Below are 4582 nucleotides of genomic sequence, written 5' to 3' on the forward strand. Positions count from 1 at the left end.
ATACATTAAATCCTAAATAATTAATATAGTTGAATGTAAATTTTAACAATTGTATTATATATACCTTTGTTTTTTAATATAAGAGTTGCAACTGCGCTATCAACACCACCAGAAATACCAACAACGACTTTTCTAAACATGTTGGATTAATCCAAATCCTAAAAATTTTGAAAATTACAATACCAAGCGAAGTGTGAATTCGTACCTTTCATTCTGGATTTAATTTGCCTTTCGCACATGTGAACTTTAGAAAGTTACATTCTGCAGCTAATCTAGGTGAGAAAATATAGTACAACTAATATTAACAGCATGTAATAATTTTGTTGACAATTTTCGTTAGAGAACACTTGCTAAAACATTGTGCGTGGAGTCGCATATATAACATAATATTGTCTATAATAAAATATCGAACCACCCATTATTTTCTTATAATTTTATATATTATGAGACTTCAGTTTCTGTACATTCTATTTGAAAAGACTCAATTGGCGTTTATAGCGCCACTACAAATTCTATCATGAGAATTTATAGAAAATAAAAATTCCCAGAGAACATCGATCAAAAATTAAATAGAAGTGAGAAAGACTACTTATATTAAAAACTGACGTTAAGGATTTTTATTTTATTTTAAATTACAATAATATTGATGTTTAATTTAAACGTAAAATAGTTAATGTTGACTTGGTGATTTGAATTTACATGTATACTCTATAATTTTTCCTTCACAGATATCTGTATGTCTACATCATAGACATATCCACATTATAATTTGACAATTGTTTATGAATTTTATAGATCTCGAAATCTTTCTGTTCCGTGATCATGCCTATTTTGTCACTTGTGCTAAAAACGGAGCCAAGTCGCCATTTTTAAAGTTTTGCAATTTTACTTGCCTTTCGGTGCGTATTTTTATTGTGTTTCTTGTTTTAATTGCATAATAGTGTAGTTTATTAATTTTTGTTCTCTATTCTTACAGATTGACGATAAATAAATGTGTAAGAATATTAATATCAATGCAACTGAAAAAGGGAGTTGTCTGCCATGGTATTCTATTCATTTTAGAGGATCTTCTAATTGAGGTAAGGCATACAGTTTATTATATATATTTAGTATATTTATTTGATATTGATTTCAACATTGTTTATGCACGTTATTTACTAGGGAAGCTAAATTAATTATATCTGCATATTCTTTTCATAAGATTAAAAAAAAAAAGTTTTGAAAGTGGCAGCAGCAGATTATGGAATTGATCTTTTCATCAGTGCGAAATTTAGCTTCTAATTTTACTATTATTACTGATTTACTTGCTTTAAAAGTTGTAATTAATCACTTTTTCTTGCCTGTTTTTATAGATTGGTCAACAAGTGAGAAGGAATTAAGTCTGATGCTACTGAAACATCCGATGCTTTTGACGTCTTCCCCTTGCATCATAATGCAGTTAATTTTAAACCTGAGAAAGGGAGGAAAGTGGAAATTAATTTGGAAATGACTGAAACAACAGATTGTCTGCAGTGGTATTCCTACTGGATTTGACTTGCTCATCCCACCTGTGGACTTTAGAATATTACTTTCTGCAGTTAATTAAGGTGAGAATGCATGACATAATTAATATTAGTTGCTCTCTATTAATGTTATGGTATTTCCTTTAACAATTATCTATTGTTCATAGTCTAGGTTGACGTTATGGAGCTTCTGTGGTATTAAATTGTTTAATTGCATCTATAAATTTACAGTTTATTTAATTCTCAGTACTTAGTTTACATTTTGATAAGTATTTGTATAAATATATTGGAAGTACTTTCAATAGAACAATAAGATAAAGAAAGTATGAACTGTTTTAAAGTATTTATTTTATTTGTAAAACTAGTTCTTCTCCCCTATTAGTCACTGTGAGCTCAAAATTGTTAGCATCATTGCTTCGAGTGGTCAAAATTCACATTTGTGAACAATTTGTTTAATCACTTTCTTTGTGTTAAAAATTGTTTGAAAAATGAATTTAAATTGTTTGTAAATAGGTATGCAACACATTATACATTTCAGCATAAGAATTTCTGATACTATGTAATACTACTTTAGCCTGTGCTGACAGCACTAATAATTTCTTCTTTTATATATAATGTTTTAGTTTGTCTGTGCTAAATAAGTACCAACTTCATTTCGAAATACTGTCTGCTATATTTCAAAAAGACTATTTATTGAAATTTATTGATTTATTCATTATTTACCCTATAATACAAAGAATAAAAATTTGTATAGTTACTTTTTGTTTAAATTGTAAGTTTCTCTCTTTCAAATATTAAAAGTGTGTTAGTATTCTATTATCATATTCTTAGTACAAATCCTAATTATATATTTAATACTTTTAAATATTATTAATTGCTTATTAGTAACATTACAGGAACATTAAGCAAATGTAATTAAATTAAAAGGCTAAAACCTCTACTGCAAATATACAAATACTCTTATAACATTTCATTTTACAGGAACGTTTTAAAAACTCAGGATACTGTGTTATGGAGCATTGGTTGCATCAGCCTTCCTTCACTCAAGAAAATAGCAGTACCTAAAGGAAAATGCCTTTTTTCCGTTGGGAACACTGACAGTGTATTGCTTCTAAAGGAAGAATTTATGACAGTAAATGGGTAAGTAGCAATATTAATTAAAAGTAGTAGATTAGATCCCAGATAAGTCAAGTTCTTAGATATTTTGTAATGTTTTTTTCAATAGTCAAGTTTTAAACAGAAATTCAGAAATTTCCAAAAACAGCAGCAGAATTAATATAGAACTTAATCCTTTCTGGCAGTTTGAAAGTTAGCATAATACTGGAGATAGAGCATTTATTTTAAATATTTTTTTATAAATGATAATGGAAATTTTGGGTAAATATTAACTTCAGTAAGAGAATAAAAGGTTAAGGGAAAATGTTTATTTTGATTATTAACGAACGGTACATTTATATCTATCATATTATTATTACTATTCTATCTTCTCTCTAAGTTCACTATTACATCACCATTTTAAAATGTCACTGATTTATCTGCTTTAATATTGACAATTAAAAAGTTTTCTTGTTCATTTCTGCAGATTGGTGAACAACTGAGAAGTGGATGCTAATTTTGATCCTAGCAATAATGATAAAGTCTGCAATGGTAGTTCTGTTTTTGGATTTATTTTTCTTTTTGCATGTGTGATCTTTGCATTTTATTAGTTTGCAGCCAATTTTTGTAACAGTAGATTTCTTGCAACATTATGCATGAAACGTCGAACATATATTATTTCTTTTTATAATAAAATGTCGAACTACCCACTATTTCGTTAGAAAGTATTGCTGACCTTCATTGTATCTAAAAATTTTTCCAAAAAGACCTAATTGGCGTTTAAAGCGCCACTACATTTGTTGATTCTGTCATGAGAATTCATAGAGAATGAAAATTGAAAGAGAACATCCATTAATATTTCTGTGGAAGTGAAGAAGAATACTCTTATTAAATATTAATGAATTTTGTGCATTTCGTTCATCTTGCTATTTTGTATTAAAAACAACGCTACGTCGCCATTTTTTTTAATTTTAACTTTTTCTTAACTTGCTTTCTAGTGCGTATTTTCATTGTATTTTAAGTTTTAATTGTTTAATAACGTAGTTTATTCATTTTTCTTTTCTATTTTTACAGATTAACGATGCATAAGAATTGAAGAGTGTTAATTTTGATGCAACTGAAAGAGCAAATTGTTTGCCATGTCTAAATAATCTTTCATGAGATTTCATTTCACAGGAACCGTGGATGGCATTAATTTACAGTGCCTTGGTTGTGTCAGTGTTCATTCGATCCAGAAAGTAGCTGTCCTAAAAAGAAGCACAAAAGTGCCTTTTTTCCATTGGAAGTGGATACAGTGTGGCATTGTTGAAGGAAGGATTTATAACGAATGAACTGGTGAGTAAACTGTATCAATTAAAAATATTAATCTAGGTTCCAGAAACCTCAATTTCTGAGGCATTTGTAACTTACTTTCATCAGACAACTTTTAAACAACATTTTAGAAGTGGCAGAAGCAAAATGTGGAACTGGCTTTTCTATCAGTGCGAAAGTTAGCTTCTAACTTTAACACCACATCACCACATTAAAATATTACTGCTTTACTTGCTTTAAAAATTGTAATTAACCACGTTTTCTTACCCGTTTCTATAGATTGTCCAAGTGAGAAGAAATTACAGCTGCTTCTGATGATACTCAAAGAGCCAATGCTTTTGACGTCTTACTCTTGCAACATAATTTTGAACCTGAGAGGGGGAGGCATTTGAAAATGAATTTGGAAATGAGTGAAACAACAACTTGTCTGCAGTGGTATTCCTTCTGGATTTGGCTTGTTCATTGTACCTGTGAACCTTAGGAAGCTACTTTCTGCAGTTAATTAAGGTGAGAATGCATGCCGTTTATAATATTAGTTGCTCTATATTGATCTTATGGGTTTTTTGTTATAATGTAAACTGACAGTTGTAGTCATTTTATTATAATTCAGCTACTTTACTTGCTTTTTGTAGTTTATTTTTAGGAGTGTTTAGTTCCTTCCTTAATTAATAGTG

General features: G+C 29.0%; 2 long non-coding RNA genes across 2 annotated transcripts; one reads left to right on the forward strand and one right to left on the reverse strand.

Annotated features, from left to right (window-relative positions):
* Window positions 1-490, reverse strand: LOC112904978. Its single transcript, XR_003231478.1, has 3 exons — window positions 206-490; window positions 65-158; window positions 1-12 (listed from the first exon to the last, which is right to left on the reverse strand). It is a non-coding gene; the product is annotated as an uncharacterized LOC112904978 (long non-coding RNA).
* Window positions 491-814: 324 nt separating this feature from the next.
* LOC108742397 lies at window positions 815-4419 on the forward strand. Its single transcript, XR_001938666.2, has 6 exons — window positions 815-899; window positions 977-1079; window positions 1353-1586; window positions 2484-2642; window positions 3672-3932; window positions 4188-4419. It is a non-coding gene; the product is annotated as an uncharacterized LOC108742397 (long non-coding RNA).
* Window positions 4420-4582: the final 163 nt, after the last annotated feature.

Source organism: Agrilus planipennis, unplaced genomic scaffold, assembly GCF_000699045.2.
Source record: "Agrilus planipennis isolate EAB-ADULT unplaced genomic scaffold, Apla_2.0 scaffold332, whole genome shotgun sequence".
NCBI classification, from domain to species: domain Eukaryota; kingdom Metazoa; phylum Arthropoda; class Insecta; order Coleoptera; family Buprestidae; genus Agrilus; species Agrilus planipennis.